The 22225-nt window shown below is 39.3% G+C and overlaps 1 protein-coding gene and 1 pseudogene across 3 annotated transcripts in view; both read right to left on the bottom strand.

Annotated features, from left to right (window-relative positions):
• The window catches only part of GRID1 (glutamate ionotropic receptor delta type subunit 1), a 1087219-nt gene that overhangs the window by 654030 nt on the left and 410964 nt on the right, over positions 1-22225 (bottom strand). The gene's annotated exons all lie outside the window — the stretch shown is intronic.
• LOC144456216 (SRR1-like protein pseudogene) overlaps positions 5286-22225 on the bottom strand; it is a 35220-nt pseudogene continuing 18280 nt past the window's right edge.

Raw genomic sequence — 22225 nt, 5'->3', positions numbered from 1 at the left:
CATCATAGGGCCTGAATTCCAACCCTGACTCTGTTTCTAGCTAGCTTGGTGACTTTAGGCAGATCATACCTGACTTTTCTGGATTTCACTTGACACATCTCCAAAATGGAGAATTAGATAACATGTCCTCTAGGGTCCTTCAGGCTCCATGATCTATGAGGTTAGGGAACACCTTTCTCAGTTTCTACCAACCTTAGTGCAAAGGGGAGCATGGTGGAAGATGGTGGTGACCATGTTGAAAAAACTTAGAAAAGAAAAAGTCCAAAGAATTGTCAATCATTTAGAAAGCTCACATCTTAGCTTCCTTCAAGGTCCAGCTAGTAGCTAGTATTTATTTGGCAAATGCTTTTTTACAACTACTATCTTATTTGACCTTCACAATAACCTTATGAGGTAGGTGCCATTATTATTACCCTCATTTTACAGATGAGGAAACTGAGGAGGAGAAAGGTTAAGTGACTTCTCCAGGGTGGCACAACTAGTAAGTGTCTTAAGAAAGATTTGGATTGAGGTCTTCTTCACTACAAGTGCCACTAGTTGCCTCTAGGTTCAGTTCAGGTATCATCTTCCATGGAAAAACTTTCTCGGTGTTCCTAACTTTAACTACTCTCCCTTTTTTCAAATCATCTTTACTAGGTATAGAGACAGCTAGGTGGTACAGTGGATAGAGCACTGGCCCTGGAGTTAGAAGGAGTTGTGTTCAAATTTAGCCTCAGACACTTACTATCTCTGTGACCCTGGGCAAGTCACTTAACCCTGATTGCCTCTAAGAAATAAAATAAAATAAAATAAAATAATTATTTACTGCCTGTATCTCCCCACTAGAATTTAAGTTCTTTAAGGGCAGGGACATTTTTTTACATTTTTGTCTTTGTTCCCTTAGCACTCAGTACTGCATCTGGCACATCTGTCAAATGTTTGACAGGTTAAATTAAATTATCATGGATACTTCAAGAAAATAATCAAGATATATGGACAAAGGAAATAATATCACATAAAATAACAGGAAATCACTGATTGCCATTGTCAGAGTGATTCCCAAAATTTTCTGTGCATGTGCAGTCAGACCATAGGATAACTAGAGCAAAACTTAAAATCAATTCCAAACTACTAGAAAGGACAAAGTTAAGAAAATGTAGGGTGTGTTCACAATAGTTTTGAGCTGATCTGCAAAAAGAAGCTATTGACACCCATGTAAAAAAAATGAAAGGATAGGATAGGCCATTGACAAAAACCATCTTCACTGTCTACAATCTGTAATGTTGGAAGGGAAAATGATTGTAGAGCCTATGAAATGAGTGGGGGGGGGGGACATGGTGTGCGTGTGTGTATCCATAAACCTACATAGATGAAGCTGTCTCTGTCTCCAATCCAAATCTCTGTCTCCAACTAAGAAGGTTTATAGCGGCTATAGTATATAATGCATACATTTAATATTATGCAACCCTTGGAAAAGGTTACTCTGTGCAGGACTCAAGTATATCGATCTGTATGTTGTTCTGACACAAAGCCCTGAAGATGAGCAGCAGGACAATTGCAACAACCACAGCTGATGCATTTGTGACTGAAATGAAAGAGTTTGCAAGAGATAGAGGATGGGTGGGTAAATCGGGCATGGGGGTGGGAACATGGAGAAAAGAGCTCCTACATAGAATCTCAGAGAAGGAAAGGACTCTTAGAGGTTACTTTTCACAATGTATACCTGAGCAGCCAGTTAAGAAAGAGTATTAATCATATACTATGTGCCAGAAACTATGCTAAGCACTGGGGATACAAAAAGAGGTAAAAGATAATCCCTGCCCTCAAGGAACTCATAATCTAATGGACTAAGCAAGTATCTCCTCTCCAAATCTCTAACAAGTGTTTTTTCAAACTCTACTTGAAAACTTCTAGGAAAGGGAACCCCATTATCCTAGTCACTTGTGAATAACTACATTTTTTTTCCTCTTCTATCAAACTGGTCTGCCTTCCCACATCTTCTCATTGGCCCTAGTTCCACTATCTGGAGCCAATCACAACAAGTCTAATCTTTCTATACAATAACTCTTAAAATATCTGAAGAGAGTTACCATGTCGCCCCAAGTCTTCTATTGTTCTTATCAGATACTCCTAGTAGCTTCAAATACACCTTTTACATTCAAACAAATTTAACAAACTCTTATTGAACACCCGACATATACCAAGCACTGTGTTAGGTGGTCATAACACAAAGAAAAAAAAAAAGCACCTGCCCTCAAGAAGCTTATGTTCTACCATTATGAATTGCTTTTAAGTCTCCTCACCATCCTGGATTTCCTCCTATATATACACTCAAGATTATCAATGTCTTTCCTATCAATGTCTTGGCACCCAGAGCGAACTACAGTCCTCCAGGATGTGGTCTGACCAGGGCAACAGGAATATGACCTTCTTGAATTCAGTGCATTGCTTCTATTAACCAGCAGGCATTTATGAAGCCCTTCCTCTCTGTCAGCCTAAACACTGGTAATCCAAACCAAGCCAAAAACACTACCTCCCCTTAAGGAGTTTCCCTTCTAATAAGGTCACAGTCTAACCTCTCATTGACTATGGCACACAGATAATTTGTATTGAGCTTAGAGTCCAATAAAATAACCATGTCTTATTCACATCAACAGTTCTGTAAGTACATTTTGTTCATCCTGTATCAGTACAATTTTTTTTAACAAACTCAAGTGTAGGAAATTACATTCATCCCCATTAAATGTGCTAATATTATGTCTTTTTCATAGTTCCAGACTAGAAAAGTCTTTTTGTATTCTGATTTTGTTATCTAATGTGTTAGTTCTCCCTCTCAGTTTCATATCATCCACAAATCGAATAAATTGGCCATCTATGTCTTCTTTCAATTCACTGGTTACAAAACATGAAACAGAATTATTACAAAAGGTAGAGAGAATTTCATGATATTCTGCTAGCTAGATCTTTCCAAACTGCCACTGTCCCATTACTTAGTACTTTTACGGTCCTGTCCACCCACTTTGGAACCCCCTTACTTGTCATAATGGTCAGCCCACACTCTTCATCTGGTCAATAAAGATGCTAAAATGAACTTTACCTAAAACTTTCTGAAGTGCAGGTCCCAGCTGAGCAATTCGATTTACCTTTCAGGGCCCTTAGTAACTTGCCAAGACTAATTTACAGATAAGTCAACAATTTTAATCTGTAGAAAGAATTTCCTCCTTCCATATCAGGATTGCTATGCATGGGGATAGGGGTGGGGGGTGGGGGAATTACATGTATGAATGAATGAATATGCATTAATAATATCTGACATTGGGGCATCTGGGTGGCGCAGTAGATAAAGCACTGGCCCTGAAGTCAGGAGGACCTGAGTTCAAATCTGGCCTCAGACCAAACACTTGACACTAGCTGTGTGACCCTGGGCAAGTCACTTAACCCCAATTGCCTAATAGCAAAATAATAATAATAATAATAATAATAATAATAATAATAATAACAATAACAATAATAATAATAACTGATATGTATTTACTACCTTTAAATACACAAAGCATTTATCTCCTATTATTTCATTTGATCTTCACAATAGTCTGAAAGATTGATTCTACAACTATTAGTATCCTTATTTTATAGATCAGAATCATAGGGTCAGAAACCTAAAGCTAGATGAGGTCTCAGAAGTCACTTGGTCCAATCCCCTCCCTTTACAAGTGAATAAACTGAGGTTAAGTAACTTGTTCAAGGTCACACAGGATGCATAGAATTTCTGAGTTAAGGATCTCAGTGTTCATCTGGTCCAACTTGAAAAAGAAGCCACTCTACAAAATCCCCAACAAATGATCATTTTGCATTTGCTCAGAGATCTTGAGTAAGAGGGAAGCCACTATGTCCTGAGGTAGCTCATTCCATTTTCAGACTGCTCTAGCAATTGGGAAGGCCATCTCTCACATGAAGCCTAAATCTAGCTCTTTGCAACTTCTGTCCGTCATCTCATATGAGGAAACTAGACTTCAGAGAATTTAAGTAGCTAAGTAGAATTCAAACTCAGTCCTTGGTCAGTATTCAAGACACTATATTTCAACATAAAGTCACAATACATTAGAAAAAAAAAGCTTAAGAACTACAGAAAACAGAAGGGAATAAGAAAATTCTATTTTCACTCCCATGTAATTTATTGGCTTTTAACACTCCAATGGAAGAGCTCTTTGGAATAATTACAGTACATCCTCTATCCCCAACTCACTGCTATAGCCTTACTATTTTCTGGGAAAGACTGCCAGAGAATTCACTCACACAACTCACAGCTCAATTCAGTATCCAGTGATTAACCCATGGAGGTTAATGCATCAGGGGAGAAGATTTAAATGTGTGTGTGTGTGTGTGTGTGTGTGTGTGTGTGTGTGTGTTTATTTGAAAATCTAGCAAGAGAGCTCAGCAATTCAGGCCCTTTGCTGAATAATGAAGGCTATTATGTGACTAAAGAACCTGAGAATGTAGAAATATAAAATGGGCAGAACGTGACTTTTTCAGAGAAAAATGGAAATAAACAAGAACCAACTCATGCAAATGGAGAATCTCCGAGCTGTGAGAACTCGCAAAATGTTCCTAACCCAACTCTTACCTGAGTGAAAATCCCTCCACAGCTCTCCTAACAAGAGGTCAGCCATCGTCCACATAATAATCGGAAACTCACCACCTCCTGAGGCACTTTGGGACAGCTTTAACTATGAGAAAGCTTTCCCTTACATCTAGCTAAAATTTTTCTCTCTACAACTTTGCCCAATTTCTTCTGTCTTCTGGGATGAAAGAAAACATGTCTAAACCCTCTTCAACATAAATATACCCTTATATATGTGAAAAGTCATGTCCCCCATTAAGTCTTATTTTCTTCAGGCCAGCATGTTCTCAATTCTTTATTTTATGCAAATTCTAAGCATTTATTTCCAAGAGTAATTGGTAAAACATCAACAATGCCTTCCCAGATGGGAATGTCATATGGTTCCCCTTTCTAAGTTCTCCCAACCTAGATCCACTTGGGTAAGAGAAACAAGGAATTCTTTGAAATCATCCCAGGTGGCAGCTGCTTTTTAGTTTTCTGGTGACACAGACACTCTGCCATAGTCCATTCAGTTTGGCCTTGGTTGTGGAATGTATGGCCTCGGAAATTACAAAGGCTGCTTGGGGAACTGAGAGGTTAAGTAACTTGGCCAGCATCCCTCAGTCATTGTAATTCTGAGGTCAGATGAGCCCAGGTCTTCCTGGCTCTGTACTTCTGCTAATTGTACCACAATAAAGAATTAATGTCATCCAAGGAAGGGCTGAATCGAGTTCTTCTGCTTCCTGATGATTTCCAACTTCTCACCTTCTGAATAATGTGCCTCTTCTTAGAACATCACATTTTAGTGGGGAGTTCTCTCAGCTTTGATAAAGGAAACCTATGGATGGTGGTATCATTAAATGTGTTCCTATATTGCAATATCTGAGGAAATTCAATTTTCTCTATTCCTTTTAAAGTCTTTGCCTCGTAGGGGTAACTTTTCTGCATAATCCTTGTTAAAAACTTTCCTTCACTTCTTTTGAAGCTATTTTCAACAATAGTCACCTTGGAAAGGGAATCAACTCACCAGTTACTCCATAACAGATTGTTACACAAAGCCATTTCACAATGGATCACATAAAAAATGGTGGGTTCACCAGACAAATACTCCATATTTCTTCCTCATTCTTACTGAGAACAGGCATTAAGAACTGAAATTTCAAGTTCATTAAAGAGAGGATCAACTATATAGTAGTGATTTCTGAAAATCTGTAGCTTTTCCAGAAAGAGAACTAAAAATGTTAGTTGCTTGCAGGCTATTATTCATGAAGCAAACTTCCCAATTCCATAGCAAACACACTTAAAATGGCTCTTCCTCTTCAATGAGTCTTTCCTCAAGTTGGAATTGGGTGCCTCAACTGGGTGCTGTGATGTTTTGAGATGGAGGTGTTCAAGGCTCTGTAGCTTGCTGTAATTATTTCAGAGATTTAGTCAAAACACTTCTACATGATTCCCTCTGCCAAATGCCAGAAACTGGAGGTTATCAGGTCTTCCCAGTATAAATGTTTTTCTCTTTCCTCCCAACCCTACATCTCTTTGTATTTTGGTACATGTGTACAGCTGTCTTACCCTAGGGTTTTATGGACACATCTCCTCACCAGGCCACCATCCTGGTCTGCTTCTGGGGCTTTGGCTGCCCTTCATGTCCTAGTAGGCCTCTGGTACCTCCCTCTCCACTTGGGCATGGCCTCCATCCACTGTGACTGTCATCATAGTGCTGCTCTCAGTTCTTTCAAAAAAAATGAGGAATGGTTTCTATTCCCCTCACTATCCCAACCATACTAGTCTGAATGCACTCCATTCTTTAAGGATCCTTCCAAAATAGCCTGCCCAGAACTAAATATGATATCCATGATGTGATCCAACCAAACCTCATTTACTGTGCATTTTTCACTCAGACTCTAGGCTACAGAGGTCAACAGAGAAGTCCAATGATGGTACATTTGAGTCAATGTCAAATTGGCATCAGTCTACCCCTTGGCACTAAATCAAAACCAACAAGATATGTGTGGGACGCACAAGATATTTATAAATTATCTTTCCATATGTAAAGCACTGGGCTCCTCCCTGGGAGCATAAAGACAACACTGAAATGATCCCTACCTTCTAGGAGCTTACATTTCACTGGGGCAACAGAACATACCAACAAAGAAGATATTATAGTGTGTGTGTGTGTGTGTGTGTGTGTGTGTGTGTGTGTATGTGTGTGTGTATATATATATATATATACATATAATATATGTATATATATATATACATATAATATATGTATATATATATATACATATACATATAATATATGTATATATATATATACATATAATATATGTATATATATATATACATATACATATAATAAGATATTGAATCTCTCCCAAGAGGAAAATTGCAGTGAACAATTCTAAGAAAAAAAAAGATACTCTCTTCAAAATACACAGTTAATATTTATACATGAATATGTCATTTAATCATTAAGTGTTGTAGCTAACTCTAAGTTGTGGAGGAAGGAGCATACCTGCAGAAGTAAAGGGAAATTCCTCATCTGGGAGATCCTATATTAATGACATCATAGATCCAGTCCTTATCTTTACACCTATGCTGCATTAGGACCAGAGTATACACACATGTGTGCAGTTGGCATAATGGAGCAGTGAACTTGGAGTCAGGAGAATCTCAGTTTGAATCCTGCTTCAAACACTTACTAGCTGTGTAACCCTAGGCAAGTCATTTCACTTCTGTCCATCCAAATTTCCACACCTGCTGTTTGTCATTTATTCTCAAAGAAGACCATGATGTCAGGAAGGTGATGCCATGACTTTCAAGTGAATTGGATTTAAGTGAGGGATGGCTGCGCAGTCACTAGCCTCACTTTCTCCTCCAGGGCTATCTGGGTCTAGTGGCAAGATATAGATCAAGAAGACTGGAGATGTCCCAGGACGTAGTGGGAGTTCACATCTGTCAAATGGTAATAATAGTAACAACCCTTACCTCATAAAGTCATTGTGAAAGTCAAATGAGATAATGAAAAAGGTCTTTGCCAACCCTGAAGAGATTTACAAATATTAACTATTATTGTTATTATGACATTGATTTTGATGTTTCTCCCAAATAGAATTGGAAGCTTCATGAGTATAGAGAATGTTTCATTATTGTCTGTATCTTCATAACCTAACACACTGCCTTGCACAAAGTAGGTGCATTATGAATGTTGACTGATTGATAAATCGTGCATCCAATGATGCAAACACCTTCATAATTAAGACTAAACCATATGCAACGTGCTCCTTCTACATCTCTTAAAATGTATCTTTGTTCACAGCTCAGTTGAGGTGCACCACTCTGCAGAAAGTCCTTCCAATTATTAATGTTCAACTTGGGCTCACATTACCTTCCTTGTTGGTATGTTCTATTGCCCCAGTGAAATGTAAGGTCCTAGAGGGTAGGGATTGTTTCACTCCTCCCAGGGAGGAGCCCAGTGCCTTACATATGGAAAGATGATTTACAAATCTTTGTTGGATTAAATTGAACAATATTCCTTCTGATAACTAATCACAAGATCATGGAATCATAGATTGAGTAAGAAAGAATCATTGATTCCAACATTCTAATTTTTTTTCTTTTTTTTTCTTTTTATTTATCTATTCCTTTCAACATTGACTTCCACAAGATTTTGAGTTCCAAATTTTCACTTCATCTCACCCCTCCCCCATCCCAAGATGGTATGCATTCTGAATACCCCTTCCCCTAGTCTGCCTTCTCTTCTATCTCTCCCTCCCCTTCTCTTATCCCTTTCCCCTTCTATTTTCCTGTAGAGCAGGATGGACTTCTGTACCCCATTTCCTGTATTTCTTATTTCCCAGTTTCATGTGAAAACTTTTTTTTTAAAGTAGGTTTTTAAAACTTTGGGTTCCAAATTTTCTCCCTTCCTCCCTCCCCACCCACCCTCATTGAAAAGGCAAGCAACTCAATATAGGTTATACAGTTCCAGTATGCAAAACACTTCCATAGGAGACATGTTGTGAAAAGCTAACTCTATTTCCCTTAATCCTATCCTGCCCTCCCATTTATTCTATTCTTTCTTTTGACCCTGCCCCTCCTCAGAAGTATTTGCTTCTGATTACCCCTTTCCTAATCTGCCCTCCTCTCTATCATCCCCCTGCTCTCTTGTCCCCTTCTCCCCCTATTTTCCTGTAGGGTAAGACAGATTTCCATACCCAATTGAATGTGTATGTTATTCCCTCCTTAAGCCAAATCCTATGAGAATAAGATTCACTCATTCCCTCTCACCTTCCCCTTTCCCCTCCACTGTAAGACTTTTCTTTTCTGTTTTTTTAGTGAGATAATTTACCCTGTTCTACCTTTCCCTTTCTTCTTCTCCTAGTATAATCCTCTCATCCCTTAATTTTATTCTCCAGATATGACCCCTTAATCTTCAACTCACCCTGTGCCCTCTACCTACCTACCTTTCTATCTATCTATATACATATACATATAATTTTTTGCCCTCCAACTACCCTAATATTGACGAAGGTCTCATAAGTTATAAAATCATCTTTCCATGCAGGAATGTAAACAGTTCAACTTAATAAGTCTCTTATGATTTCTCTTTCCTGTTTACCTCTTCATGTTCCACTTGAGTCTTTTTTGAAAGTCAAATTTTCTATTCAGCTCTGGTCTTTTCATCAAGAATGCTTGAAAGTCCTCTATTTCACTGAATGACCATTTTTTCCCCTGAAGGATTATACTCAGTTTTGCTGGGTAGGTGATTCTTGGTTGTAATCCTATCTCCTTTGCCCTCCGGAATATTATATTCCATGCCCTGCAGTCCTTTAATGTAGAAGCTGCTAAATCTTGTGTTATCCTGATTGTGTTTCCACAGTACTTGAATTGTTTCTTTCTGGCAGCTTGTAATATTTTCTCCTTGACCTGGGAACTCTGGAATTTGGCTACAATATTCCTAGGAGTTTTCCTTTGGGGATCTCTTTCAGGAGGAGATCTGTGGATTCTTTCAATTTCTATTTTGCCCTCTGGTTCTAAAATATCAGGGCAGTTTTCCTTGATAATTTCTTGAAAGATGATGTCTAGGCTCTTTTTTTGATCATGGCTTTCAGATAGTCCAATAATTTTTAAATTCTCTCTCCTGGATCTATTTTCCAGGTCAGTTGTTTTTCCAATGAGATATTTCACATTGTTTTCTAATTTTTCATTCTTTTGGATTTGTTTTATGTTCTTGATTTCTCATAAAGTCACTAGTCTTCCAATTGCTCTATTCTAATTTTTAAGGAAGTATTTTCTTCAGTAATCTTTTGGACTTCCTTTTCCATTTGGCCAATTTTTCTTTTTAGGGCATTTTTCTCCTCATTGGCTTTTTGGACCTCTTTTGCCATTTGGGTTAGGCTATTTTTTAAGGTGTTATTTTCTTCAGTATTTTTTTGGGTCTCCTTTAGCAAGCTGTTGACTTGTTTTTCATGATTTTCTTGCATCACTTTCATTTCTCTTCCCAGTTTTTCCTCTACTTCCCTTACTTGCTTCTCAAAATCCCTTTTGACTCTTCCAAGGCCTGGGACTGATTCATATTTTTCTTGGAGGCTTTGAATGTAGGAGCTTTGACTTTGTTGTCTTCTTCTGGTTGTATATTTTGATCTTTTTCACCAAAGTAAGATGATATAGTCTGACTCTTTTTGCACTGCTTGCTCATAATCCTGGCCAATTATTTGAGTTTTAAACTCTTTTTTAAGGTAACAGTCTGCTTCCAATGTGGAGAATGTACTGTCCCAAGCTTCGGGGGTTTGTACAGCTGTTTCAGAGATACTTGTGGGGACCTGTAAATTTTCGGTTCTTCCAAGGTGGTATGATAAGGGGTGGGGTCTTTACTCCTTTCCTGGCCTGTGCTTTGGCCTATTAGTGACCACAAGCACTCCTTTCTGTCCTGGAACTGTGAAGAGGATTTTCTCTTTACTGCCACTATAAGCTCCACCAGGCCAGCACTCCTTCTTACACTAGGACCGCCGCCCAGAACCGTGACCCAGATCCAAGCACAGGCAAAGCAACAGATTCCTGCCTCAGCACTGGCAAATAGATCCCTGAAATTCCCCTCTGATCAGCCACTCAATTCCCCCTCAGTCTGTGGGCTGGAAATTCAGAATGCAGCCACCACCCCGGTGCCCATGCTCTGCACTGTGTGCTCTGGAGCTGGCTCTGACCTAGCTCCTCTCTCACTGCAGAAACAGACTTTTCCCACTGGCCTTCTAAGTTGTCTTTGCTGCTTGTGGGTTGAGAAGTCTGGAAACCTCCACAGCTGCCTGCGATTTAGTCTTCTGAGGCCTGCTCCAGGTTCACTGCTGCCTGCGTGCCCATGCCACACTGTGCTCCTCTACTTGCCCAGTGTGATATACCTTTCTGGTCATCCAGGTTGTCTTGGGCTGGAAATTTGCTTCACTCAGTCTTTTTGTGGGTTCTGCTGCTTTAGAATTTAATTTAGAACCATTTTTTATAGGTATTTTGAGGGGTTTGGGGGAGAGCTCAAGCAAGTCACTGCTTTCACTCTGCCATCTTGGCTCCACCTCCTCACATTCTAATTTTATCAGATGAAGAAACTGGGGTCCAGAAAAGTTGACTGCTCTTCTGGGATCACCAAACTAATTAATATTGGAGGCAGGATTGAAACCCAGGTCTTCCCTAGCTCAGTGTTCTATCCACCACACTACCCAGCCTCTCAATCAATCAATAAGCATTTTTTAACCACCTACTATATGATAGGCATGGAGCTAGTGTTTAGAGAAAAAAGCCAAAAAAAAAGAACAATCCTTGCCCTCAAGTAGCTTATAGTCTATCAGAGGAAGCAACACACCCAAGTAAATATCAAATATGCATAAAAGTAGCCCAAGGTAGTTTGGGAAGGTAGGAAAGACTTTCAACAATTTGAATCCTTGGAGACTCCTGCGATCACCCTGAGAGTTTGTAGAGAGAAAAGAGAAGAAGGCCAAGGGTAGAGGCCAAGTATTATTAATCTGTAGTTTGCATATCCTTGCTAAACTAGGTTATAAATTCCTTGAAGGCATAAACTGAGTCTTACTCTGCTGTCTCACAGCTCAGAGCATGTTTCAGTAAGTGAATGTTTTCCATGTTGACTGATTGAGCTAATGTTTGTCTACATCAAAATATTCTGATTCATACTGTGAGCTCCTGGGGGACAGGGACATGCCTGTGTAGCTCCCAGTAGAGATCTTTGCATAGCCCCCCATACATGAGCCACAGAAAGTGATGTTTCATGAGAGTAGTGCACTCTGCAGCTTGGGAGAGATTAAAGCCTGACACGGGCACCAGGATTGAAGAGAGAGTTGTGATGGTACTGCTCAGATGCTGGGAGGTCACTCAGACTACTCTCTGTTTCGTGTTTCTCATTCCACCTGCCACCAATTTTCTCCACTTAGGGTGATGTGGAAGCTGTGATCACTGAGGGTCTACCATAAATAAACACAGTTGTCTTAGGAGCAGGATGACAGGATCAAAAATTATATACAGCAGCCAAACCAGAAGGAAATGTTTGTGGAATGTCCTGGCTCATTCTTTACTCCCCTCACCTTCAAGAAAAGAACCTCTATGGATGAAAGACACATTCTACAAAGTGTTCAGAGCATGGTAACCCTCTGTAGATGGTGTGCCTCTGTAGCTAAAGTAACCATAAAGTATATGCCAAGAATATCAGGTGTTCAGATGGATAGGTTAATGGATTTTTGACATGTGATGGGATCATTTAGTTCACATGTAATTGAATGTGCAGCCCATTCATTTCAGAGGTGGGGAACCTGCAGCCCTGAGGCCACATGTGGCCTTCTAGGTCCTTAGGTACGGCCTTTTGAGTGAGTCCAAGTTTTACAGAGCAAACTCTTTTATTATGGGGATTTGTTCTGTGAAGTTTGGATTCCATCAAAGGGCCACACTTGAGGACTGAAAGAGTTACAGGTGGACTTGAGGCCACAGGTTCCTCACCTCTGATAGGCTCTCAACACACATATCTTGGACATGTACATCAGTTATACAGAGTTAGGATTTGAATTAATTCAGAAAAAGTGATCAAATTATATCACATTGGAGAGGCCATATAGCACTTTTGATGACACAAAGATACTTTTTGATACCAGTATTCTCCCTGTGAAAGCCTAAGAAGAATAAAAGTTTCAGGTGCTCCAAAGAGCAATGCAAAGATGCAAGGGTGGTTTAGTTAGAATACAGTGTTACCAAGACTGATTCATATTCAATAAGGTCTGCAAAAGACACCATTAGAGCCAAGCATAACTGGAAAAAAAAAGTAGGTCAACTGTTTAGGAAAAAAAAAAGGTTACCAATAGAAAGCCTGAGTAATCCACCAGTATTTAAAAAATATTCAAGAATCATAAAAAGGAATTGCAGTGCATTGAGTAGACTTTCCATGCAATAAATGAAGAAAATACTAGACAGGTATTGCCTAGGGTGACATGACATGGTGAGACTGAAATCTGTTCTTGGTAGAGGGAGTACTCATACCCATGAGATCATAAGACCATAAAGGCAGTTCTGAAGCACAAGTTAGAGTGCTGGACCTGAGGTCAGGAAGACCTAGGTTCAAATCCCTCCTCTGACCCCTACCAGCCATGTGGTTCTGGGTAAGTTACCTAATCTCTCCGTGCCTCCACTTCCTCATATGTAAAATGAGGGAGTTGGATTCATGTCCTTTAAAGTCCTTTTCTACCTCTAAATCTACGAATTATTGATTCAATGAATATTGAAGAAACAAAGAAACATAGATCAGCTTTTAGCTGAACTTCTAACTTCATCTTCCCTGAAGTATTTTTCAACTCGTGGACTATGAGGCAGCTGCTATGAAGTAGTATACTATGGTTAATAATACCAACCTCTTCCTTCCCTCTCTCCCTTCCAACCTCTTCCTCATCTCTCCTTCTCCTCTTCTCTCTCTCTCTCTCTCTCTCTCTCTCTCTCTCTCTCTCTCTCTCTCTCTCTCTCTCTCTCTCTCTCTCCCCCCCCTTTTTCTCCATCTATACTGGGAAATCATTGTGAGGAAAGCCCCTCTAAAAAAAAGATGGATAATTGTCCTGCAATATAAAGTCTTAAAGAGTTGTCTGAAACAGTGAGAGTTTAAGTGATTTGTCCAGAAACACACTATCTTTATCAGGAGAAAGTCCTGACCCCATCTGTGTGTTTCTCTCTCTGTATACCATACTTCTCTCATCCACCAACCTCCTCTTCCTCTTTCAGCCTGTCATATAATCATGTAAATTATTCATTTAAAGGTCTGCGTAGACCAAGAATGGCAACAACAAAGACCTCCAGTCCCAGCCAGACTGGCATCCTGCATAACTCTATCCATGCATGAGTAGCGTTTATAGCAATAGGGACTATCTGTCCTAGCTTATCTTGCAATAAGGTAACTGAAGAAAGGAGCTGGATAATAAAAGAAAAGAATGATTAAAAAAAATTAAAGACCCATTGAGACAAACCTGTTTGATGTGTAAGCTTTGACCAGAGTAGCTCATCTCAGCTAGAGAGGCCAAGGCACAGCTTGGGCTTCCTCCAACTGAGAATTTAATGGAAAGTACTAGAAGGGGTGGGAGGGATATGAGAAAGAGGATATCCTTAGAGTGACCTACACACTTATTGCCAAGATTCTTATTCAAAACCAAGGTATGATTGACCTAACCATACTCAAGTGGTATTACTAGGTACCATAGTGCTCAATCACAACAGAGAGCCATGGGGAATCAGGACTTCCATCAGAAGGACAGAGGAAGCCAGTGGAAGGTGTGACACCTCAGAAAACATCCCAATGACCTGACCATCTTACTGAGGTTAATCTCTTCCCTGTTTGATGAGGAAGAGCCCTTAGATTCAGAATACAAAGTCATTCTTTACTGCTACTGGCACTCATTGAATAAACAAATGTGGATTCACCACAAGGTCCCCCCAAATGACACTTCTTAATAGAAAGAACCCTCCTAGGGACTGGTGAAATGAAAAGTAAAAATAACAGGAGGAAGAAAGAACCTCAGTAACATAATTAAAAAGAGTACAGACAAAGAGAGTTATAAATGGCAGGTCCACATGGGTCAAGAATATGACAAGGGAAATTGGTGATATTCTGAAACTCTTCAATGTGGCTTCATGAAGGATGAATTTCTTCTTTTCCTCATTTTCCATCAGAGACAGAATCGCAAGCAGAAGAGACCAGAGAGCTGACCCAGAAAGACATTTCTTAGTTTCCCACAATAGCTTCAATCAGGTATCTCCAAAAGCTATATCTCTCACCCTGGGAACCCAATAACGCATCTATTTTATAGATGATAGAGAGGACAAGGAAACTCAGAGTAATAATGATAATAATAGCAACAACAATAATAATAACTAGCATTTATATAAAGCCTATAGTGTATCAGGCACAGTACTAAGTGCTTTACAAATACCATCTCATTTTATCCTCACGACAACCCTGGGAGGTAGATGTTATTATTATCCTCATTTTATTGTTGAGGAAACTGAGGTAGACAGAGATAAACTGTCTTGACCAAGATAACACAAGTAATAAGTATCTGCCGCTGGATTTGAACTCAGGTTTTCCCACTAAATCCTAAGGAAGGCTGGGAATATAATCTAGAGATCAATGAAGGTAACTGCTAAGGTTTAGCTATGATAAGAGAAATCCTGGGACAGGGCACAATAGCTGCCCTCTCATATTTGAAGACAATTGAATCAATCAATTCACAACCATTCATAAAACACCTACTATACACCAAGCACTGTGCTAGACACTGGAATACACACCCAAAAGTGAGACGGTATCTGCCTTTAGTGACCTTACAATCTACTAGATGAGTGAATAGTTTTATTCTGCTTGGGCCCAAACATAAGAATTACAGGTGAAAGTTGTGAAGAGGAAGATTTATCCTCAAAATAAAGACATTTGACTAATGATGAAAGCTGGGCCAATGTAGAATGGGCTGTCTCAAGAGGTAATGAGCTCCCTATTATTTGAGGTCTTTGAAAAAGGGTGAATGAATTCTTGTCAAGGTTGGCATACATGGGTTGTCTGCCTAGAATGCGCTCCCCTATTTCAGAATCCTTATCTTCCTTCAAGGCTTAACTTAGAAGTCACCTACTCCATGGAGGCTTCTCTGATCATCTGCTCATTAACGTTTTCCCTTCTCAAATCACCTTGTATGTATCTCTATGTGCATATCTATTAGCACACCCTAGAATCCCAGTAGTAAGGTCCATCAAAGCAAGACTTTCATTTTTTTTAACTTTGTACCCTGAGACTTGTACATAGTAGGCCCTTTACAAATTTGTATTTAGTCGAATCACCTTGAAATTCAACCAGATGCTTAATGTAGTCAAGACACAATCTCAATGAGCTCATTTCCTCATCTTTAAAATGGGAGTAATAGTCCCTGCACCATAGGATTGTTGTGAGGTCAACTAATATAATTTAGGTAAAGTACTTTGCAAACCTCAAAATGCTACATAAAATTATTTATTATTGTTGCTGTTGTTATCAACCACATACTCATATACGTGTGCATGAGCTCTAACCACCAATGTCGAGCATATTACTATGCAAAAAAAAAAAGTAAAGAAGGAAAAAGTAAAAAAAAAAAAACTTGATCACCCATCAATTCTCCTGCACATTTTGTTATTCTAAAGAAAATGTCATTAGATAGTAAGGACCCCAGCAGGTATTCCCCAGCTCCCCTGTCACTGTCAAGAAGAGGAGAAATGTCAAGCACTACACAATGTCAATGGGAAGCAGCTGGATTTCTTCTCAGCTTTTGGGAGTTCAGGGCAGCTGGACAGCCAGCCATCAGACAATGATCTCAATCAGACCCCTCGTGGAGAAGAGACAAGGTCTAATATCCCAGCCTCCAAGAACAATCTAGATGCCAAACCAAATAAAAAAACTCTGATGCCCCCATGCCTGCCGAAGACACTTGTTTCCATGGCACTAATAAATCTTTGTTTCTCTGGTCTGACGGGTGCTCAGATTCGATTAAATCCATTCTTATGTAACAGTTCTTACCCCCAAGCAGCTCAAAGATGGAAAGGCAATACCTGACCGTGTCTGGGAGGTGGGGAAGGTCACAGAAGGCACCAGCCACATCATTCTTGTTGGTAAAATAAAGCCACACTACTAGTCACAGAAAGCAGTATGAAATCCATTCTCAGAGCTGGGTTTCAAATGACCCACTGACTTTTTTGGAAGGATCTTTTTACAATTTCTCCCTTGTTACCCGTGAGAGTGATTGAGAAAGGTAGACACATACAGACAGCATGTAGAACATTTGTACTGTTTTGCATTTAATTAGAAAGCATTTTGCCTGTGGCTATTACATTAGCTTTTTGTTATACACATCTCAAAACCCACCCACCCCATATATCATCTTAGCTACGGTGATGAACCACCACCAGGATAACTATCCGTGCATGCAGGAAAGTCATACTTCCATCCTCTTGGCTGTGCTGCTGAGGAACTATTGGCTCAGTTCTGCACTCTCATCCATCATTTCCACATGTGCCATAGAAACAGGGGTAGTGGAGAACCCTGCTCTCTGAACCTCCTACTCACCAGGGGAGACTAGAGCCCTGCAGTTTGGGCACAAGACTGTGCATGCTGGTTTTTTCTAGGCTTCATTTCCTAATGGTTAGAGCCCACACCCAAACATTTAGAATTTGTATATCTCATCATAGGATCATAAATTCAGAACTGGATACATATAACATAATTATACTCCTCATGTTTTGGACGAAGACAATGAAACAAATTAGGGAATAGATTTACCCAAGGCCATACAAATAATAATTATAGCTAGCATTTGCATATCACTTTAATGTTTATAAAGTACTTTACATAAATTATTTCATTTGATCCTCTCAACAACCCTATGAGATAAGAGCTATCATTATCCCCATTTTATAGATGACAAAGCTGAGGCCCATAAAAGTTAAGTGACTTGCCTGTAGTCACACAACCAACACGTATCTGAGGGAGGATTTGAACTCAGGTCTTTTCAATCCAGCACTCTATCCCCTGTGCCAACTAATTTCCTTTCTGAAAGTGATTACTCCTGTCCAGGGTGTTCTGTCCCCATTTCTATAACCTACCCACTCAGTTCTCCTGTTTTGGTTTGACAGACCAGAGGCTTCACCTAGTCCGTCTTTTCAACATTATTCCTGCTTACCCCTATTCTGGATCTGATACCACAACCCAGACTCTTGTTTTCTACTTTGTCCTTGATGTCTCTTCACTGCTATCCATGCTCTGGTGCCCCCCAGAGAAAGACTGCCATTGGCCGTCATCTTCTCTCCCTAAATTATTTCTGTTTCTCCTAGATATCTCAGTGGAAGAGATTTTCAGGCAATGATCTTGTCTCAGTGGTCAGCAAAGGAGACTCCCCAGTCATCTATCCATCAGCCAGCTTGCTGTTAGAACTAGAAAACATTCTCTGGAGGGGTTAATGCTTTCATCTTTGGAATTCTTATGCCGCCTCCCCTTTTCCTGGTCAATGAGTGTCTCACTTGGCCTACAAGCCATGAAACCCTAACTTCACTTTATTTCCTACCTCTAGACCATCTACTCCCTGCCTAGCTGCCTTTTAGTTCAGGAACCATAATCAAATCAATTCTACCATTCCTCTGGGAAGTGTGCATCAGTCTATTCCCTTATGGTCACACTCCCCATAAATCCCATATGTATATTGTCTCCCCAGATTAGAATGGAAGCTTCTTGAGGGCAAGGACTTTGCTTTTTTAGCCCAACACTTAGATTATAAGTGCTTACTAAGTGTTTTTTCATTCATTCATTCATCCCATAGTACATGTCAACATGACAAGAGATCTGTAATCTCTTCAGCATGGGCATTTCCTTCAACTGTGAAACATTCATCTGGGTTCTCTCCCCATAAATCCACCATATGAGACACATCCACCATGGCAGGGGGAGAGGGCTCCCTCATATTTTCTTAAAATGATAAAGATAAGCAAAGATCAGAAGGCAAATAGAATCAGGACAGCTTTAACAGTTACAAGGAAAATTTATGGTATTCTTAATTACTTGATGAGAAAAACAGGTTTGCAGTTTCATGTGCAAATCTCTTTTTCTGATCTACATCGTACATGGGAAACGCTTGTTTTATTTGGTGTTAACTAAGTTGAGAAAAAAACAAAAGGGAAAAAAGAAAAAGTATAATTGTCAAATACACAAGCTGTCCATCCTGCTTTGACGTCATTCTTTAAACCACTTCCCTTATAGAATTCCTTATTTCTAACAAACTACCTGCTTATTCATCTCCTCCTTCTGTTCAACTCTGTGGCATGCTTATTGTCCAACTACAACATTGATCTTTTATATACATGTATGTATGTATGTAAATATACATATATGCATGTGTATATATACACATATATGTATATATACATACATATATATATATAGAGAGAGAGAGAGAGAGACAGAGAGAGACAGAGAGAGAGAGAGAGAGAGAGAGAGAGAGAGAGAGAGAGAGAGAGAGAGATGATATAGACATCCTGTTGGATAATCCCAACAGATTGTTTATCCAACTGCATATCACAGCCCCAAGAACATGCATTCTTTATCCATTTGTTTTAATTGTTTGTTTGTTTTCTTTTGTTATTGATGTTTTTCTCTGTGAATGTTGAGACTAAACTCATGGATGATGAATCTCAGTTAAGAGACTCTACAACATTCTGAGAGTTTCAGCACAATGTTATCCTCAAGCAGAAGCATTCTAAAGAACCTCAAGATCTATAGGGGATCTCTTGTTGACAAGGGCTCTCTACTGTATCTCCTCCATGAGAGTGGCAAACATTTTAGGAGATAACAGTGTCTCTGTTCTATGTCTGGCTTGTCATTAATTGAATCAAGTTAATGAATACGACTGTGCCTCTACTGTTCTAACTTCCAAGGAATCTTGTATAATTTTGACATATCCATAGGAAATGACATATCCATTTTTAGAGGAAGGCCTTCAAGATGGTGTTTCGTTCTACTCAATAAAATGCTTTACATAGAATATTAGTTATGACACTAAGTTTAGAGTCAGAAAGACTGCTTAAAGTCCTACTTCATATACTCAATAGCTACGTGACCATGGACAAGCTAATTAACCTCTCTAGGCCTCAGTGTCTTTATGAGTAAAATAAAGGAATGAAATTCAATGATCTTGAAGATCCCTTCTGGCTATAAACTGAGATTCTTAAACTGAGTTCTGTAAACTTTTTTTTTTAATAATCTGAAAACTATTTCAATATAATTGTTCCCTTTATAATCCTACATATTTTATATTATGTATTCTAAGCATTATTCTGAGAAGGGGTTCATAGGCAAGGGGCCCAGGATGCAAAAAAAAAAAAGACTCCTGCACTAAATCTATGGGCCTATACAGATAGAGGAAACAACATATGCGCACAGTAGGACTTTGTATTCCCTATATCTTTCTTTCAATTGCATGGTAGTAAATTGCAGTCCGCTGTAGAATATCACTGCTAAAAACATGTTCATTCCCTTTGAATATCCTCCCATATGACGTCCATAATGTGTGCACAGATTGTTCTCATCAAAAGAGCATATCATGGGGAGCCTACAGCTCCCACTTCATCAATATTTGTTGAATTGGAGCACAATGAATGAAACTATCAATTCAATTGGACTGTCAGTAATTGGCCCTGTGAACCTGGTTTGACATTCAACTTCTGTGCCTCAAACACCAAGATCACCCATGAAGGACACTGACAATGGTCCTGCCAGGAAGAGAAAGGCTGTAGCTAGAAGTTTGAGAAGTGCTGCCCATCAATCTTTGTTAATTAATTTCTCAAGGGAAAGAAAGAATCCATTTGAAGGAAAAACCTTTGCTGCCTTCCCAACTTCAGGATCTGAATGTGGCAGGCGTGCTAATTCATGTGCTGTCCCACTTCATCTGATTGCCCATTTGGTATGACTTCTTCCCAATGGAAATCCTAATCAGCGCTGACCTGACTTGTTCAGAGTGGCCCAGAAATTTCACTAATAAACTTTAATGCAGAAAGTCGATAACGGAAAAAAACGATAATGTTTAGATTAAAAAGTGTGATGTCAGCCTCTGGAAGACTGCAATTCACTTAGCTCCTTTTGTAGTGTGGTTCTGATTTATGTAGGCCTATTAGTTGAAATCACTCTTTTTATTAAGGTTCTCTGATATTATATTATACCTGTCTCCGCAACCCTTTTAATCCTACATGTAACAGTGATTTTAAAAAAGGACCAGCACATGCCCTGTATGTGCTTGGCATATACAAGCCAGTTTGTCAACAAAGCCAGTTGAATAAATGCCTATTGTACTTAAGTCTTCAGGTAGTAATAGGTGACTAACCAGTTATTTACCCCAATTCAACACTGTGAGTTTCTTTGTTTGTGCAAACAAAGCTTGTTGCCTGGAACCCATTACATCCATTGCCCTCAAATAGAAGATCTGCAAGGGCAGGAGCAATTGGATGAAAAGAACCACAGAAATTCTGACTTGGAAAAGATCTCCAGTAGCCATCTTCTCCAACCCAAAAAAGGAGCCCTTCGACCACAGAACCAAGGAACATCCAGTCCTTGCTTGATGATACCTGGGGAGAAGGAACTCCCTCCCTCCCAACATAGCCCATTCCACTTTGGGGTAGAATTATTAATTAATTAATTAATTAATATTATTAACATATCATTATTAGGAATTTTTCCCAATGTCAAATCTAATTTTTTCTCTTTGCAATTTTAACCCACTGTATACAGTTCTGTTCTCTAGGGCGAAGCAAAATAAAAATAATCTTTCCTCTCCATCCCTAGGTAAGCCTTCAAATGCTAGAAAGGCACTACTATGCCCCACTTCAAGTCTTCTGCAGGCTAAATAACCCAGTTTTTTTTCAACTGATCTTCATATGACATCCTGACTACTCTCCCCTGAATACTTTCCATCTCATCAACATTTGTCCTAAGATATACTGCCCAGAACTGAAGACCATTTTCCATATATCATCTGACCAAGGTTGAGTATAATGAAACTATTGCCTCCTTAATCCTGGACTGATCCTATAGGTCTACTTTTCTTAATTCACACTAAGAATTTCTTAGGTTTCTAAGCTGCAATACCACAGTGTTGACATATTACCTGTAGCCCACTAAAACCTAGCCACATCTGCCCCATCAATCAATCAACACGCATTTATGCATCTGAACTCACTGTATGATTTTAGGTAAGTCAAGTAACCTTTGGGGACCTTGTTTGCATTATTTCTAAAATGAGGAACTAGAGACTCATCTGGACTAATGCTGAGTGAAGTGAGCAGAACCAGAACATTGTACACAGTAATAGCCACACTGTGTGTGACTGACTTTGATAGACTTAGCTCTTCTCAGCAATTCAAGGATCCAAGACATCTCCAAAAGACTTATGATGGAAAATGCTACCCACATCCAGAGAAAGAACTATGGAGTCTGAATGCAGAGTAAAGCATACTATTTGCTCTTTTTTTTCCCTTCTGTTTTGTTCTGTTTCTTCTTTCTTGTGGTTCCTCCTATTGGTTCTAATTCTTCTTTACAACATGACTAATGTGAAAATATGT

Source organism: Phascolarctos cinereus, unplaced genomic scaffold, assembly GCF_003287225.1.
Source record: "Phascolarctos cinereus isolate Bilbo 61053 unplaced genomic scaffold, phaCin_HiC Scaffold_3;HRSCAF=262, whole genome shotgun sequence".
Taxonomy (NCBI): domain Eukaryota; kingdom Metazoa; phylum Chordata; class Mammalia; order Diprotodontia; family Phascolarctidae; genus Phascolarctos; species Phascolarctos cinereus.
The sequence above is the reverse complement of the archived record's forward strand: the minus strand, read 5'-3'. Positions and strand labels throughout refer to the sequence as shown.